This window comes from Canis lupus, chromosome 11 (genome assembly GCF_011100685.1).
Source record: "Canis lupus familiaris isolate Mischka breed German Shepherd chromosome 11, alternate assembly UU_Cfam_GSD_1.0, whole genome shotgun sequence".
Classification (NCBI taxonomy): domain Eukaryota; kingdom Metazoa; phylum Chordata; class Mammalia; order Carnivora; family Canidae; genus Canis; species Canis lupus.
This window is the reverse complement of record NC_049232.1, coordinates 70,006,885-70,026,638: the sequence shown is the minus strand read 5'-3', so window position 1 is coordinate 70,026,638 and position 19,754 is coordinate 70,006,885. Positions and strand designations below refer to the sequence as shown.

The following is a 19,754-nucleotide window of genomic DNA, read 5'->3' as shown; positions in this document are numbered from 1 at the left end:
ATGATGTTTAGCATTTTTTCATGATCTTACTATCTTTTGGTATTGCTTTCATTCTTCTTTTTTTTTTGATATGCTATATGTATTTGCTTTCAAATAAAGAGAGAGTTAGGGAAGATGCAGATTGAAAATCCAAGTGAGATTATACTCTGCTGTCTGTGTGATGTGAGCTCAAAGGTAGAATAATATATAAATTTCTGGGCAGCCTAATACACAAATTGTGCCAGAGGTGAAAAATACTTCAAATAGGTCTTACAGCCTGGACATCCATTCATTCGTCCATTTGGTCATTTGTAAAATATCTATGGAGCAGAATGTAAATAAATGCCTTTTGTATTTAGAATGACTTGCATTCAAACTTCCAGCTCAGAGATATATAAACTATTTGAGTTTGAGTAAATCAGTTGTTTTCTCTGATCTCAACATTATTATCCTGGAAACAAGAATAATCACTCCTACTTTATAGGGATAAAGATAAAATGAGATTATTTTTATAAGGTATTAGTTCAAGGATAGAAACATGTGACATATTTTGAACTTATATAAGGTAATTTGGATGTAAAGATGGAAAAGATTTGTTTTGTTTTGTTTTGATTCTTGAGTACCATATACAGCTAGGGTAAGAGAGAACTCAAATCACTAGGATGCTCAGTAGAGAGAGCTGGATAAGTGGAAAGCTGGACTGTAGCCATGATCTGGTGCAGCTGACTTCACTTTATTGTGAGGAAGAGAAATCTGTGCTCTTAGAGGTAGGGACTGCCTTGTAAATTGCAACCTGCTTTACCTATGAAGAGATGGTCAATAGTGAGCCATGTAAAAGGTAGTCCCTCAAATGTGGCACAGTGATTAAAATATTGGGAACCATAGAACTGAGATAGAGTCAGCAAATGGACCTGATGTATGTCACTATTATTCCCTCTGTGCTTTGGAAGAGATCTCGATCAAATTGTAGTTTTCTTTGAACCAGGATGTAGCCTAAAGATCATCAATGACTTCAGGGTCAAATGGATGGGATACTTTAGAAGAAATATACTTCTCCTTTTGTTTTAGGTATAGAGGGAGATGGTAAGTAAAGTTTCCACTTTTTAGCAACTTCAGTTAATTGGTAGTGGCTGCATCATGGTATAGAGGAGGATTCTGGAATTTTGTTTCTCAGCTTTCAAGAAAGAGAACCATTAATGACACCTGTTCTGGTATATTTTCAGAGGTCCTAGGAAAACATTTTTGTCCCTAGTTTTCTCTCTCACAAAGTCTAACATCATAATTTCATTATTCAAATTATAGGCATAGTGCTAAGTCTATAAATGACAATTCTATTTTATTTAGTAAGAGTAACCATAGGAATAAGCACAGTATGCTATGAGAAACAGTGAAATCATAACTGGTTTATAGAAAGAGGGCATATCACAGGATGCTTCAAAGGAGTAACAGATAAACTCAGCCTTAGAGAAGGAGAAGAAGGAGTTTATGAGATAAAGGAGAAAAAAAAAAGGCATAGTGGTCGAGATGGAAGGGTTGTCTGAGCAAAGAGTGAAAGCCATAAATACCACAATGTGTGCGAGATGGCAGGGAAAGCCAGTGGTAGTGGCCTACATAAAGGGAAAAGCAAAGGATGGTAGGGATGAATCTCAACAAGTCAGCTCAGACCTGTATCAAATGGATCTTGATCTTCATGCTAAAGTGTTTGTACCATTCCATAAAGATGAAAATCCTGAAAATAATTAAGGTCACAAGTGACATGATCAGAATTCTGTTACGAAAAAGGTCTCACTAGATGCAACACCTACCAAAGCACTGATTAGAAGGAATAATGGATTTGGAAGCAGCCACCTGGGCTTCTAGTTCCTATTTTAGGACTGACTCATTACATGGCATTGGGAAGACAGTTTCCTCTTTCTGGATCTCAGTTTCCTCAAATGGGAAAGGATGGAGTTGGACAAGGTGATTCAGCTAGACCCTTATAGATCTAATCCTTCCCCCTAGCCACACCCCCCATATCTTTTAGTAACTGGTTTATTTAATTATCTGTTCCTTGGGGGAATCTCAAGTGGCCCCAGTTGGTTAAACATGCAACTCTTGGTTTCGGCTCAGGTCATGATCTCAAGGTTTTGCAATCAAGCTCTATATCAGGCTCCATGCTCAGTGGGAAGTCCGCTTGAGATTTTCTCTTCCTCTCCCTCTTCCCCTTCCCCTAAGTGTTCCCCCCCTTCTACAATAAATAAATAAAATATTTATTTTTAAAATTTTTAATAAAATATTTTAAAAATTATCTGTTCCTTAACTGCATCATTTTAAAAATAGAGTGACCTCTGGGTTTCCATGTACCATGTACAAAGAAAGTGCCTAGTGTAAATGAGATTAAAGATCATTTGGGAGAATAAGAAAATACTCAAGCAAAGATGACAAATCACCATTTTTTTAAAATAAATAGCTCATAGAAAATGAGGAAACTGCAGGTGTAATTTGACAGAGAGAGTGAGGAAAGAACCATGTCACTCTTTTCTCAATTTAGAGATCTTGCCCCTCAGAACTATAGGAGATTTTGTAGATCTTTAGTCCCATGGATTTTCGTTTCTATTCCTCACACCTTAGGTGTTCTGTGGAGGTGCCTGAGGGACTGTCTGTGGAAAGGATGGGTCTGTCTTCTGCTACAACTAGAGTGATTCCAGTTTTATTTATTCTTTAGTACTGAGCATCTTTCCTTCCATCCTTTCTTCTTCTTGTCTTCCCTGTGGAATATTCCCTTTTCTACTCCATGTTATTCTGATAAACTGGCAAGCACACAGACTTGATTCCTTAACAGTGGAGGTATGCCATCTCAGTGGTCTTTCTCAGAGTATAAGAGGCAGAGAGTAGGGGGTGGAGTGGGGGAACTGTCCTCCTTTCCCTTTTCTTGTGGCTCCATTTCGTAGTCACACTTTGAGGGTCTGGCTGAGAATGCAGCCAAGTACATGGGAGGTGACGAGATGGATCTCTGACAGATTCTGATCCCTAAACTAGCCATGTCTGACATGTTTTTCTTTTTTCCCTTCCTGTTTTACTTTTAAGCTTGTTTGAATTCTGTTTCTGCCACTTGTCATGTACAGTTTTGAGAAGTATTTATATATGAGGATTTCATGTATGACTTTATTTAAGGAAAGATTTTTTCCACTGTTTTTCTCTGACAAAATATAAATTTGGGAACCACTGATCTCATCCAATGTAATTGTTTACAGAGGAGGTAACCGAAGGAAAATACACGATCACTCCCAATGTTACACAGCAAACACATGGCAGAGGTGGTACCAGAATGCAAGTTCTATATTTGTTTTATCCCCACATGGCATTTGGAGCTCCTTGTCTCACTCTGATATATCTGCCATATGCATAATGCTACCACCCACTTCAACACAACATCACTGTGACTTACCAAATATGGAGAAAGAATATTTCTACTGTCCAGTAGGGAAATATTTGAGGAAGAAGGCTTACCCATCTCAACAAAGACCCAGCAAAGACTTCCCACATTAGCCACACACAGAGTTGTGTTTAGCAATAGAGAGGGAAAATGTGCCCAATCAACAAGACAGAGTAGAAATGACCCTGTGGGATTCTTGGAAGCCCATACCCCCAACAGGGGCAGTACTGCTTGGATGCTGGTAGTGGTTGTGTCATCATGGTACTGGAGCACCACCTCCTGGTTATCTTGAAAGTTTAGTTTGCCTTTCTAGTCAAAGAAGGTCCAATATTTACTGGCAATTTAGAACCTCAGAGCTAGATGAAGAACATGTAAGAATGATCTAGTCCATCAATTCTATTTTATGATTGAGGAAATAGGCTCAGAGAGGAAAAATATCCTTTCAATGACCTTCGTAGCCAACTAAGAAAAATAATAGAATGAGAACTTACATGTATTGACCCTTTATCTGTTACCTAATTCTGTGTTTGTGGAAGTTGAGGATTTTTGAGTATAAGAAACTAAAACTAGTCCTGAGGTAGGGGGGAATGGAAGTATGTGGGACAACTGGAAAGGTCAATTGAACAACTGGATCAGAAACAAGAAACAGTTGGGGACCTAGGTAGAAGGAGTTATAGGCATTTTCTTTAGGACACTGTCCCAATTCAATATGAATCAGCTTGAAATGTTTCTCATCCTCCTACTGCTTCACTCAAGATTCAAATCCCAAGGAGATGAAGACTGATTGGCCTACCTTAAGACACTTGCCAACACGTGACAAGAAAGTTATAAGAGCCCCTGACTGATAGTTCCATGGAGACTTTATAGGAAATACCCCCAGAGGGTGAAGTATTTTCCCAAAGGAAAACTGAATGCAATTCCCAAAAGAAAAGAAAAGGGATGCTAGGGAGACAAAAACAGCAGATGTCTACTGCAGGAACAAAGCCAAGGATATGACTCAGACATTTCCAAAGTAGGGTCATGAAGCATCTACTCATAAACCAGAGCATGTATTCACATTCAGAGAGCTTCCTATGCATTGCAGATGCCTTAGCTCCAGAGCATGGAAAAATCATTAATTAAGCACCTCTAACTATCTGATGTCCCTCTTTCCTCAGCATTGTTTGTTCCACTGTTTGTTGATCTCCAAATAAGGGTTCTTCCATTTTCAACCATTTCAGGGCCTATCACCAGGTGTTATATATAAGACCATTTAATTAATACCTGGGCTTTGATGCTAGTGGGACATATGAAGGGTTCAATGGAAGCACTACAAAATGGCAGCATTTTTTTAGTCTCCTCCTCCATACGTAGTCCTTACTATGTATAATACCTCTTTTAGGTTGGGGTTTTTCTACTTTGGCATTGTTGACAGTTTAAACTGGATGATTTTTTGTTGCAAGGCACTGTTTAGTCCATTCCAGGGTATTTAGCAGCATATCTGGCCTCTATCCACTAGATGCCAGTAGTAACCCCTCAATTTTAACAGTCAAAAAACATCTCTGGACTTTGCCAGTTGTCACCTAAGGGCAGAGGTCCTAGTTGATAACTACTAATCAGTGTTTGGAGATGACTCTGGGGATTGAGGAAATCAATTTAATTTTTTACCTTAGAGGGAGCATTTCATTAGTTCATAGCATTCTGCAATGGGAGAATCCGTTCTAGAAAGGAGGGGTTCATTCTATATCCAGGGATATGAAACAGTGACTGGGTAAATACTGGTTAGTGAAGCTGTAGGTAGAAGAGGGACATCAGATAGGTGGAGGTTTGGTGGGTTGGTTTTATTTTATTCTTATAAATGGAAAAACTCAGATGTAGTCACTAGGTAATTTTGTTTGTTCAATAAATATGTGTTTTTATTCAGGTTTTTGTTGTTGCTTTTATAAAGGGCCCAGTGAGACTAATTTTAACTCAAAGAAAGGAGTATGTGTATACATGAAATGGAAAAGAGAAGTCATAAAATATTAAGGTGTTTTACAGGACCCAATACTCCCTTTCTTTCCTTCCCTCAGGAAGCTCATAGTCTTTTGATGTGTTTTTGACCTTTTGATCTATTGTCCTCTTTCCACCAGCTGGCCAGCTTTGCTTATTTACAGTTATTACTTCCTCATGACTTCAGTTTTTCAGTGACTCATTAAGGCAACTCCAAACTTATTCTCTAATTAGTAACCTTAAGGATTTAGCTCCTAACCTAAAATTTTCTTTCAGTAGTTCCAAGTTCTAATTTCTAGAAAAATAAAATCTGAAAGGCTAGTTCATGCTTTTGCACTAGGCAGCGAGATGGGTAATTAGCCTGTAAATGGATTGGCTCTGTATTTGTTACTGTGTCTGTTTACAAATAACAGAAAACCCTGGTTCAGTTGACTTAAACAATAAGGAAAATCTATCATCTAGCAATATGAAGTCATGAAGTAGGGTCTCTCCCGGGTCATTGAATGGATATCTCTTTGATAACTGGAGGATCTGGGACCTGGGTTCTTCACATCAGTCTACTTTGGTGTCCTCAGTACATTGATTGTGTTCCAAGGCCAGTTCCCCTCATGATCTCTGTTGTAGCCAATCTAAACATCTCAACCAAACTGTAACACCCTGTATAAGAAAAAAACTTACTAAGTTTTCTTTTTAAGAGTCAAAATCCTTTTTCCAGAAGTTCATCAGGAGACTCTTCGATGTCAACCTCATATTTTATTAACCATTATGATACATGCCATGCATAAAGCAAATGCTGGCAAAAGGAATAAGGTTACAATGATTGGCTTAGGTTCTACTTTTGAGCAGGAGAGCCAACTTTCCTAAATGATTGATAACCTGTACAAACATCAGCTTGTGCTATCAAGGAAAAGATAGAATTAGATGTTGGTGGTAATTGTGTTTGATTCAGTCAGTTGTGGATTGGGCAGCCGCTTTTTATCCTTTCTTCTGTAGCCAGAGACAGTGAGATCCCAGGGCACAAGCTTGCTATCTAGCTAACCTATGGATATGCCTGCCCTTGGGTTCAGAATCCAATAGATTGTGCTCGGAAGCTCACACGGCAGAAATGGTAGCTTCCTATGTGGCAGAGTCTGTGAGTAGGATGTTTTTCTTCAGATGGGGCTTGAGCTGTTAGTATCATGATCATGTGCCCGATACAAAACTTTACCTCCCATTAATCTTCTATGTGTTCTCATCTTCCTAATTTCTTTAAGTATGTGTTTATCAAGTCTGTGTTGAATGCCTGCTATGTGCCAAGCCCTTGAGACACAGGGATGAATAAGACAAAGGGCAGAAATCAAGGAGTCCATGGTGTTGGTGTGGACACAGAAGTACAATGGGAAAATCTACAAGGCATTTTAGGGTGCTTACATAGAAGTATGTCAAAGAACATATGCGGTAATTAGAGAGGGCCAGTTTCACACGGAAGAAGAAATTAGGTAGTGGAGTGGGAATAAGGCAGAGGCACTTAGACTCCTTAATTAAAGGAAATTCCAGTGGAAGTTGCAATGATTAGTAATAGCTTAATGCACCTAAATACCCCAAGAAATGTGTAATTCTAGCTAGGAGTCTCAGTTAGCAAAAAAGTACCAAACAGTGGCATTTCTGGAAAAAAAAAAAAAAAACGAGTTGGCTGATAAAGTCTTTTTTTTTTTTTTTGCTTCAGTTTTGAGTCTTTGATAATGCTAAAAGTTGTGATAGAATTATTTGCATTCTGATACTGCCAGAGAGTGTATAATGCACCTTCATATCTTTTAGTAAAATTCATCTTTGTATCAGTGCTATGAGTCCTTCAGCAGGGCTATCTTTATCCCCATTTGAGATGGTTCTAGAGAGGAGATTAATCCGTATGTAACGTAACATAACTAATAAACACAAGAACATGGACTTGAACCCAAGATCTCTGGTTCCATATGTGCTCTTCATCCTATACCTTGTGCTGCTGAATGCTATGTTTCTTTCTTGCTAGAAGTAAAGTTATAGGTTATTAATTATGACACCCAAGACCTAAGTTAGTATCAATATTTTAAAAGTTTGATAATCATAAAATAAATGCAAATAGACTTCTCTCAGAAACACATACATTGGGTCAAGTTAAGCTAAGTGTCCTAGGTAGAAATCATCAGGACTTGCTATAATAGATAAGAATAATCTGTAACTAGCGTGTCATCTCTGTAGGTATAAATTGTGTTTTAAAGATATTGGGAGAAAGTTTGCTCTTTTAAAGAGCTTAAATATTGCTGCCTGCCATCCTGTTTACACTGTTAATTTGGTTTCCAAATCCTTTTAGCCAGATAAAGCAAAGGTAAACTTCAGAATAGGCCCTGTACAAATTATCACCAATTCTAAATTAATGAGCTTTTTGCTTTATCTGAGTTGCAGAAAGACTAAACAAATGTGCTGGGATCATATGTTTTCTTTCCATCTGAAGGGCTATCTTCCCCTTTTAGCACTATTCCCTCCATCAGGAAATTTAAGAGGTCCACTAGTTTAAAAAGTCCAGTGTTTCAGTGTGAAATGGATGGCTTAGGACCACCCCTTATTTTCTTTCTTCCACCTCTGACTTTCTTTGTCCCCACTCAGTAGGTGACTAAGCCTCACTTACTGGTTTAATCTAATTTTTCCATTTCCAAATTCACATTCACCATCATCAAACACTAAAGTAATTCTGCGAGGGATTCGAAGCTGCTGCATGATACTGACATTTTGTTGATGTAGTGTGATTATTCCTATACGTCTTGTATTTACTGATGAGGATCCTACTTCTTTAGTATCATCTTTTCTCTACAATTGTATGATGAGAAGAAAAGCTCCTGACAGTGGCAGTAGCACCCTGTCTGGTTTAGCTAGAATAGCAGTGATTTCTTGTGCTCCCTATCCTAGCAAGTAGCCTAGTTGAGGCCAACCATTCTTTACCCTCATTTATGCTAGGACTTTGGACCCACTCTTCCCAGTTCAGGAACTTTGTAATGGAAAACAGTGGATCCAAAGGAATCCTGCTTTGATTCCAGCTCTGCACCCTCAGGCACATTGCTTCCCCTCATTAAACTCAATTTCCCCATATGTAAAATGAGAGTATCTGATGTGATTAAGATCTCTTCAAAATGTTTTACTTTCACTTTGCTAAATTTTTGTCAAAGCAGTATTTTTTAATTGCCCACATCATCGCTACTACTCAAATATTATTCTAGCATTCCCAGAGAACTTTGGAAAATCCTAGCAGCAATGGTTATCTGCTAAATCCAATGCCACAGGCATAGGAGCCAGGTTATGGTATTCTTTTGCAAAATCCCTAATGGTATCCACAGTATGGAAAGCAAACATCGTTTTTTATGGCAAAAGCAAAAAACAAAACAAAAACAAAAACAAAACAGAACAAGCTCTTCTACTGGGAAATATTTGCCCAGAGGACAAATGTTGATTTTTAAAAATTTATCATTACCTACACTATAAATGGTTTGAATCTATATGTTCATCCCTCAGACACTTTCCCTGCTCTAAAGAATTCACTTTTTTGCCATTTACCATTCCATCTGTGTCACATGATGATTATTTCAAAACCTAATTAAACTTTCATATAAGTTTAAATTGTCTTCCTCTCTCCAAAGAAAACAAAAGCAACAAAAAAAAAATAAACAATAATAAAACCAACCAACCAAACATAAGCAAATTCTTAAAGTCAACCAACCAACCAGCACCACAACCAACAAAAAACATAGGGCTTCAATCACCATCTATTGCAAAGTACTTTTAAGTCCATAGACCCAGATCCCTGTCTCTCCTTCTGGGCTTCAGTCTTGTGAAATGCTTAAAACTGAACCAATTTCTACCCAAACTTGCTCTATTACTCAAGTTACCTTATCTCAGTGAATGGTAAAACCAAGACAAATAGATGGGGCATTATTCTTAATTCATTTTTCTGCTGCACCTTTCACAACAAATCATTTTCCAAATCTTTATGACCCTAATATCTAGTAGTTCTCAAACCTTTCTACTTTCATCTCTAGAAATATTATATTGGCTTCTTAATGGTGCCAATTATACTGGCTTCTTAATGGTGCCAATACTTGGTGATCAGAGTTCTCCATTTGGTAGCTTCAGATGGGAATGGGATTCTGTTACTTCTCTGCTTAAAACTCAGTGGTTCCAACTGCCTTTCCGATAAAGTTCAACTCATTTTCATGGTTTTCAGGTCTTGATGAAATCCCACTTCATTCTCACTTTGCTCACTGCCCTCCCTGGAAGCTCAGTATTTGGTGTTTTCAAACCTGACTGCACCTTACAATTGCCTGGAGATGTTTTTTGGGGAAAATTAGATGCATGTATTCCCTCCTGTGCACAGAAATGATTTAGTTTGTGTGGGATAAAGATATGCATCATATCACAAAAATCTCTCCGGGTGATATAACTGTGCAGTCTTTTCACAGTTATTCCAGCTTCCACACATGCTAAGTGTTGCCCTGTCTCTGTAAATTCTCCTCTCAAAAACCCTCTTTTTATTAGACTTATTTCTCTTTGTGTCTGGGTCACAGGTGGAGATATGACTCAGTGCACATTTCCTGGATAAATGCACACAGACTGGCAGGTAGGCAGGTTGGGAGGTATGGAGAGGAATAGGGAATTGTGTTGAAAGAGAATAAAAAGATCCGGGTGTGAAGCCTTGTGCCATCAAATAGTAGGAGTGTTAGCAACAGAGTTTCGGTGGTAATTAAAATTGATAGAATATGTATGTACTTTTCACAAAATGAGGACTGGAAAGCAATGTAGGTAAAGAGCATTGGCTTTAGAATCTTCCAATATACACAGCCAAGTCTAAAGTCCTATGCCTGAGAGCAGTAGCACCTGCTAAGCAAATTGTTTAAACTCTCTCAGCCTCAGTATTTGTAGCTTCAAATTAGGGATAATTATTCAAACTTAATGTTCATAATAAGGATTCAAATATTCATGGAAAACATTTATAATACATAAAGTGCTCTCTATATATAGTCTTTGGTACGTGCATTATTCTTCATTTAAAAAGTTGAAAAGAATATATGTTTTAGGCATTATAATGATTATAGTAGAATCCATTATTATCATTATTATATACTTTATTTGCATAATTTACCCACACTCTTTTAATAGCCTCTGTCATTCCACCACAAGTATCTATAAAATATCAGTTACTTATTTTATGTGAAGCTTCTCACCATAAAAGGAAGTATTTATCCAGCATCTAGTGTTCTAACTTGGTATTAACAGAAGCTCCAAGCAACCCTTCTGATGGTCAGTACTGGGCCCTCCTTCTGATGTGTCAGCCTCTTTTCATCTGACTACTCAGGCTAGCTACTGGAGACTCTTGTAGCAGCAAACTGATTTTATTAAAACCATCTAGAGATCCTGTTGGTTTATAAAATACAAGCCATTCTTTAAACTGGTCTATGTCAAAAATGCTTCTCTACTGGTTCTGATATCATATGTTGTGAAATCATCTGGTTACATTTTCCGGATGTGAAGTAATGCATTGACAATGCCCTTGACACATAACAAGTGGTCTTATTTCTCTGGACTTACAAACTATAATTACACTCAGTATTTGTGCCTTTTTATCAGAATATGTGAGGAAAATTTAGATGTTTCCACATTTATTACGAGGTGGTGCTTCAGGATGGAGAGTTACACTTCAGGTGGAAGGCATGCTTCACCAGTTTGTAGGTGATGGTTTTGTTCTGAAGGTAGAAAGGAAATGGTTAGCCATCAGAATTGAGAGAAATAGGAGTGGAGTGGGGCAAGGATAAATTGTTTCTAGCCAGATAATACTTTGCCAAAATAATTTGAATCCCTGGTGTCATGTTCAAACAACGGATACCGCCAGCACTCTTGAGGAGCTCTCTCTGAGCAGGAGCACTGGTGGAGAGGGCTGTGGTTAGTGGACATAAGCTGAGCAAATCAGTTGTACACTGTGCCAACAAAAGGATGCTCTGTTGGATTATCACCACCACTTCATTTAGTCCTCACAACAACTGAGACAAGTTTTATTTTCTCCATCTTACACTTGGACCACTGAGCTGTGGAAAGGAGAAAGAATTTATACATGTTTAGAGGATAAGTGGAAAAATCAGAAATAAAATCCAAGCAAATCTGATCTCTAAGTCCTCTCATTCTGTTTGGTTTCCTTCTCCTGAAAGTCTCTATGAGCATCACTTCCAGCCAAGATGGAAGAACAGAGACAACGTGCCTTTCCACTGAAAACAATAGTAGCAAACAAAGTACATGAAATAATAGTTTTCAAGACACTGGATATTTGGCAAAAAAGGACAGTGATCCCTGAGAGATGACACAAAAATTAGATGAGCCTTACAATTGCCTCAGCTTATTGCCTTGAGAAGTTTTCTGGATCAGAGCACAAAGAGGGGATATACAAAGTCACTGGGCTCACTGAACTGAAGTAATAGATTAGTGAATCCAGGGAGAACAAAGTGGCTAGTGTTCATGGGACAGGATATTGGTGAGGAGCAATACACAGACAGAAATTCGCAGATATGCAGAGGATTCTTCCTAGCATTCAGTTGACTACTAAACAGTGCTTGCATGTAAGGAAACTACTGGAAGCTGGGGGAAAACAACCCCAAAAAAAGGGGGGGGAAACAGTACCCAATATTCATTCAGGACCAGAAATAGTGCATTTTCCCATCAGCCAGACTAGAAAATCCTGTGATTCATAGAGCATTGTGTAGAAAACACAGAAGGGTCTTTTCATAGTCATGGGGAATAATTAGCCCTAGAAAGAAAATTGTTTTTGTCCCAACTAACAAATCTTAGAAACAAGACATAGAAGGACTAAAAATACTTCCCAACTAACTTAACCATGTCTCAGGAAAAAAAAAAAAGCTGGTTAATATTTATAAGCATGTAAATATATCCAGCCCCCAGTAAGGTAATATTTAGTGTTCAGTATGCAATATAAGATTACCAGGCATGCAATGAAAAAGGGAAATATGGCCCCTAATGAGGAAGAAAAATCAATCACCTGAAACCAGTCAAAATTGACCCAAATAATAGAAGTAGCAGGCAAAGACATAAGACCACCAAACAGGGAGACAGTGAATGTCTGTTCAAAGGCCAGCAGGCAGTCAGAATTCTCTCTTCCTGGGGGAAGGTCAACTTTCTTTTTGTTCTATTCAGGCCTTCAACTGACTGGATGAAGCCCATCCACATTAGGGAGAGCAATCTGCTTTCCTCAGTTTATTGGTTTGAATGTCAATCTCATCCAAAAATGCTATCAGAATACTACTTAAGAAAATATCTAGGCGCCCCATGGCCCAGTCAAGCATACCCATAAAATTAATCACCACGGTACTATTAAAACTCAAAAGAGATTGGCAGTGACATGGTAGTGCCAGGGTGCTCTTAAACTGTCATATGTACTGTGGAATGGGCCAAGAGACTTTCATGGAAAGAGCCTTCTATTCAGTTAGAAATGGAACAACAATTCCAATGATCAGGAGTTAGAGTTCCTGACATGCTCTAGAAATAGCAAGAAGACTGGAGTTGCTTGTATGGGGGTGAGTGTTAGAAGCAGTGAAAAAAGAAGAGATAAGAGCCAGGGGTCAAATCATGAAGGGCCTTATAGGACATCAAAAGGCACTGGATTATATTTGTGACAAGTAAGCCCTGGAATAATATGAGCAAGAGAGTGGTACAGAGAACATTGAGAAAAAACATTAGGATGAGGGAAAGAATGAAAACAGATCCACTGAGAGCATGTTTCTATAATCATTTCCAATTCCTTGAAAGGATGATAAAGAGTATGCTCTTGGTGGGTTGCAGTAAGTGTCCCGATTTGAATGGTCTCATCATATGGATAGCCTAATGTCCTCCATTCACCTTCCTTTCGGTTTCTGGCCTGAAATGTGGAAATTGGTATATGTCAGGGTCATTGGCTATTCTGGTCTCAGAGGGCAGATGCTAACTACCCTCAGGATTTCTTTGCAACATCAGAAGCTGTAGGCTCATTAGACTCGAAACATGCGAGCCACCACCACAAGTCAACTTTGATTTAGAGCAACGGAGCTGGCATTGCTTGAAGGTGAGGTCACTGGAATCAGAGCCTTGATGAAGTTTCTCAGAAAGAAGACATTGTGCTGTATTTGTGTCTTCCTCACATTCCTCCTTCGCTCTTGCCTTGCTTCCCACCACATGTGGGTTGGCTGTTTCTAGGGCCCTGGGGATTGAAGGAAAGTTGTTGAGTTTGAAGTATATCAAAGAGTCTACACAAAACCAGGGAAAAGTCCCTCAACCTGGGCAAAGTTTTCCAAAGAAAAATATTCTATGGCAAATGGAAGAAGGAAAATGAGAGAAGAGGGTTACTTTAGCCTGTTCCAGAAAACAGCACTTGGTGTATATGCATGAAATTCACTGCATAATACAGAGGCTGATTCTCCAGCTATGAGTCAGAGTCTAGCTGATGTGAAATGATGGAGGGCAAAGCTCCTGGAGGTTTAGACACAGGGAGAGGCTCCAGGACTTTTTGTCTCAATGGCGAAGGCTGGACAGGAAAGTCAGGATCCCTGCATTTTAGGATCAACTCATCCAGAGGAATCATGCATAAGCTGGTCCCTCTTTTCCATTGGTCTTAATTTTCTCTTCCATAAAATAAGGGTAGTAATATTATTTCTTCTGCAGGGTTAATGTGGGGATCAGGGGTTATATGGATGGAAAAGTGCCTTGTAAACTCCGAAGTCATTACCTGTGTACGTTTGTCTTACTCTCACGCTATTCAACTAATATTTATTTATGATCCTATTCTGAGTCTGGGAACTGAACCACAGTGAGGTACCCAGTGGAGACAGAAGCTTAATTTTGTGTGTGTGTGCATGTAAAAGTGAAAATATTGGTGTTAGTCAAGCTATAAACACTTTCTCTGGTTCCTTTAAGGTGAAGTTCATTATCTATTCCAAATTCCCTCCTTGTCCAGTCTTCCTACCTCAGAAGATGTTTTCACATGATACCTGCCCAGTTGTTCAAGTTGTTTTTTTTTTTTTTTTTTTTTAAGCTTTTATTTATTTATTCATGAGAATACACAGAGAGGAGAGAGAGGCAGAGACACAGGCAGAGTGAAAAGCAGACTCCATGCAGGGAGCCTGACATGGGACTCGATCCAGGGTCTCCAGGATCACGCCCTGAGCTGAAGGTGGCGCTAAACTGCTGAGCCACCAGGGCTGCCCCCAGTTGTTCAAGCTGTGGCACAGGAGTCTTCTTCAATTCCTCTTTCCTTCTTCCCTTCTGCATCTAATCTACCAGTGAGCCCTACTTCTTCCACCTGTAGAAAATATCTGGAAATCTCTCTTTCCCCATATTTCTCTGCTGCTGCCATCCAGACACAAGGCATACTTGTTTCCCACACTGCCTCTCACAATGATTTACTGGCTACTTTCTGTATTTCCACTATGACCATTTACCCTGACTTTTCTCCAAAGTAGTCAAAGCATCTTTGAAAAACACCATACCATTGCCTTGCTTAAAGGCATATGATTGTCTGAATTTCAAATTCCTTATCATGGCCACCATGTCCAATGTGATTTGTCATCTGTCCCCATTCAGAGCATGGTTCATACCTCTCTCTGTTTCACTCTGCTCTCATTACATGAACAGTCATGCTAGTCCTCAAGAACAGATCATTCCCATGTCAGGGAATTCCTCTCTTTCCTTGGCCTCAAAGTTTTGATCCTAGATCTTTGCATGGTGGTCCCCTTCTTCTGAGTCAGATATCTTAACCTCAGAGACATTTTTCTGATCCAACCTAAGGGCCACCAGCCTGGTCACTTTCTCACTATGCTGCCTTTGATTTTACCAACATTTATCATTATCTGAAACTTTCTTATTCATTTGTTTACATCTCTGTTGTCTGTTTTCACCTGTACTAGAGACTCCATAAAAACCAGAATCTTCCTTACCTACCAAGTTCAGTACTGTGTCTGGCTGCCAATCTCACCATAATACACATATAGAATAGCATCTAGTACGTAAGAAATCTATAATCGGTATCTTGGTAGTAAACAAAATCTTACAGTGATTTTAAGAAAATCACTTTATCATGTTTTTTTGGTATAAATGTAAATAAGATGAAACTCCAAAAGTCACCCCTAGTTGCTCAGATATATCTGAGCTGAACAACACCAAAATTAAATTACTTAATTTGAATAAGTTGATGAGTGCTGTCTTCAATGATATATATATATATATATATATATATATATATATATATATATACCATGTGTACACACGCACATGCACACATGTATTTTTAAATAAAATCAGGCTTCAGAAAATTGCTTCCCAGGAAAAAATATTTTTCCTAAATTATGGCATGCTCTTGTGGAATTACGAGCAGCTGCATACAGGAGGAGAGTAGATGCGAAGGAATTATAAGTAGGGGATGTGTAGATCCAATATGTTCTTCATCTCAATCTAGTGGAAAGCTTGTTAGAAAGAGAGAGGGGACTGAACATAGCTCAGCAGTAGAAAGAACTTATTTGGTATTATTGACCAATGCACAGAAATGTACCAAACAATAGAGGTTGTCTACTCTACCTCAAGGAGCCACAATATCCCCTTGTGGGTGAGTGTGAGGTTTTCCCTGAAGGGAATGTATACTCCCCATTGTCAGTCATCTGGGAAGGCTCCCAATCCTTTTGCAGAAGATAAGGATTGGGGCAAAAAAAGCTTTAGAAGTGGGAGGGAGAAGCTCTCCCTTTTCTGGGAGACAGACTTCCTTAAATTTGACTGTGATAGGAGGTGCTGGGAGAACCATAGGCAGTGGGGTGTGGGGACCAGGGCAGCACCAGACGCTGGTTCCTGCATACAGAAAAAGGCTGAGAGCTCGGAGATGTGGCTGAAGAGGGGATCATCAATCCACTGTTGACCAGTGGATTCTGAATGAAGCCCATTCTTGGAGCAACTCTAAGTTACTCTCTATGTTGTATGTCCATTTGATTATACTCCAACTGTAAGGGTGTCACCTCACCCTTGGTCAGAGCAGGAGCCCTTTATGTCCTTCATCCAGAATGATAATGAGGTAGTGTTGGCCCATGTTCTATTGTTGCCCTTCACTTCCTGTGGGGACATGAGTATAGGACAGAGAGTTCAGGAATAGGAAACATGATCTATGGTTTCTCAGGGAGGGGCAACAGCATTTCCTTTCCCTCTAGGTTGGTGGCACCTCAGTGCATTCTGCAGGTGAGTCAGTGATTAAGGCAAGCCTTTTACCCACTCCTGATCCAAATACCAAGTACATCCTAGGATGAAGATTGTACTCCTTTTAGTAGTCACCTGTCCCAGTGGGTTGTAACAGGAAACCCTGGGAAGGGAAGATTGAATCTCAGCCCCAGGCCAGGGCATGCCACATCAGTCAGGAGGCTCCCACCAGCAGACAGGTAAATACAAAACTTCATGAGGTGGGGCGTTGGTCATGTGGGAAGATCTGCACGCTCAGAGTATCCTCTTGACAGAGGTAGTACAGCATTAAATAGCAAGCATAAAACACCATGACAGCTTGGGAGAGAGAGTAGAGAAGAAAGGAAGCTATTATATTTTGGCACCCTTAGTGGTACTTTTGTCCCACTTTTTTTTTGCACAGGGAGCCCCAAGAATTATATAGCTAGTCCTGGTTGCATGCACAGTTTCGTGGCCGTCCAGATAATCTCAGCATTCCTGCCCTTAGCCTTTATCTGCCCTAGAAAGCAGCAGGGAACATTTTTCAAAGGCAGCACCAGGTCTTCGAAGAGCAGTAAGAGAACATTGGTGTTTGGGGGTGTGAGATCTCAGTTGAAAGTCTGAAAGGATAAAACTTGTCTCCAAAGTTATACATATTTTCTTTAAAACAAGATTTTACTGATTCATTTATTGATTCATTGTGCAAACTGGAGGAGGGGCAGAGGGAAAGGGAGAGAGAGCATCTCAAGCAGACTCCCTGCTGAGCACAGAACCCAATGCAGGGCTTAATCTCATGACTCTGAGATCATGACCTGAGCCAAAACCAAGAATCAAATGCTCAACTGAGCCACCCACACACCCGCCACAAAGTTATATTTCAGCCAGCACAAATCTTTCTATCTGTGTTAAGTATAAAACAGTGCCTAAGTATTTTCTTTCTTGTTGGACTTTCAGGAGTTTTGGGGTGTTTTTCACCAAATTGCTCACAGGACAATCTTTAATGGTAAACTTTCAAAACTCCAGATTGTCAAAGGAGAAGAAATCAAAGGTTATCTAGTTCAATCTATACAATTTACAAATGGAGAGAGTAAGATCTGTACTCAAGTGGGGCAAGAGGACTGTTCAAAAGTATTAGAATAAATCCAGTAGTGGCATAATTTGGTAAATAATTTCTGAGACCCAGTCCTGAGTGGTTTCCACTAAATCTGAGTATTTCTTCCTTTCGGTTGACTTTCATTTTCATGAATATGAAACGTGCCAAAGCCATAATTTACTTTAAAAAAGTAAGTGTATTGAGTGCCTACTGCATGATAGGCACTCACTGTTTATGATCTGTTTTAAGGTCATGATAATCTTGTAAAGATATTATCATAGCCCCATTTTACAAGTGAGGATGTGAAGGCACGAAGCATACAAATTGAGTAGTTAGTATATCAATTAGGATTCCATTCCACATTAGTATAACTCTGAGCCTATTGTAGTGGGTGGAGTGGAAATTGAAGGATAAGTCCACGTGGAACCTATGAATGTGGCCTTATTTGCAAAGAGTGTTGGCAGTTATAATTACTTAAGATCAAGATCTTGAGATGATCCTGGATTACCAGTGGGTCCTAAAGCCAATGACAAATGTTCTTATAAGACACAGACACACAGAAGAGAAGGTGATGTGAAGACAAAGGTAGACATTGACGTGATTTGTATAGGCCAAGGAATGCCAAGGATTGCTGGCAGCTGCTAGAAGCTAGGAGAAAAGCGTGGGATGGATATCGCCTCAGAACCTCAAGAAGGATCCAGTACTTCCAACACATTGATTTCAGACTTCTGGCCTCCAGATCTGTAAAAAATAAATTTCTGTTGGTTTAAGCCACAAAGTTTGTGATAATTTCAGCAGTTCTAAGAAATAAATACACTGTGTTTTTTGTTACATCTTCTAGCTTCTTATATATACTTTTCTGCCTTTAGTTTACCTACTAGTCTCAAGGTATGTCTCAAGAAGGAAATTTCTAGATAGTGGATAGAAAAGGAATTAAAAGAAAGTGGCTCATATCTGATTGCTATTTTGCAGGCCATTTCTGGATCAGTTGATTCCATTACACAAGCAAGAGTTCTTAAAATAAATTTCCTTGGAAAAATAAGGGGAAGCACCCACAGTGAATTGCAAACCATTGTTCCAGTTGCTTTTTGTAACAATAACAACAAAAAAAGACACAGGCCACTTAAATGATTCACAGATCATGTGATTTTAATATGGATGATACCGTGCAGAACTTCTTTGTTTTCTAGGACCTTTCTTTCACATGCATGATCTCATTTTGTTCCCATGTCAAGCCCATATTTTTTTGTGTTATTTTATTCATGAGAAGATAGCAGTTCAGCCAGTTATCTGCCCAGGGTACCATAGCTAATATGTGTCAGAACAGGGAACTAAGCCCAGCTTACTTGCTAAAATGCTTTTACCACTATGAAATAAAGGAATCACTGGCTTTTTTTTTGTACAACCCCCTTGTTTTTAGTGGTAGAAAAGTGACTTGTGCATTGAACTCTTAGTAGAAACAGAAGAGAGATCAAAAGACAGTTGAAAGGATTATACTCCAGGCTCTTACTTTTCTTATCTGGTCTGATTCAAAGCATTTTGTGGATAAAGGAAAATTATTGTGTGAGGTATTGTGGAATTTTAAATTGGGATCAAAGTCATAAAACAGCCAGATGTTTTGGAGCAAAGCCTCCAAACAAGCTAGAGAATGTACAGTGATGACCACAGCTCAGCCAATTTAAGACAGATTTGGAAGAGGACCTTCACATTTCTAGTTTGTTCCAATGGCCAAATTCAGGGTAATAGCTAAAATAAGAGTAGGGGGGTACACTTTAAAAGCTTATCACATTTGTAACATCTTTTCTTTCTTTTATATGTTTGAATCATTATGATCATTACAATGAATCATTATAATCACTATAATGAATCACCCTGAGACATAAAAGTATTACCACCATTTTATAGATGAGGAAACCAAGGCTTACAGGGGCCCAGCAACTTACCCAAGATGACACAGCAAAAATGCCTCAGTGGGACTGGGATTCAAACCCAGATTTACATACCCCCCTTTTTCATCAGACTTCATGATTTAATCACACAGTGGAGGTGAAGTCGATTCCTGTC

General features: G+C 39.1%; 1 long non-coding RNA gene across 2 annotated transcripts in view; it reads right to left on the bottom strand.

Annotated features, from left to right (window-relative positions):
* Positions 1–19,754, bottom strand: part of LOC119873986 — a 151,684-nt gene that overhangs the window by 74,085 nt on the left and 57,845 nt on the right. Inside the window, exon 3 of one of the 2 annotated variants that reach the window (XR_005367222.1) lies at positions 17,341–18,431. The exons of the other annotated variant lie outside the window; for it this stretch is intronic. This is a non-coding gene — a long non-coding RNA (uncharacterized LOC119873986). Of the gene's footprint in view, positions 1–17,340; positions 18,432–19,754 lie in introns of those variants that run through there. 2 annotated transcript variants of the gene reach the window in all.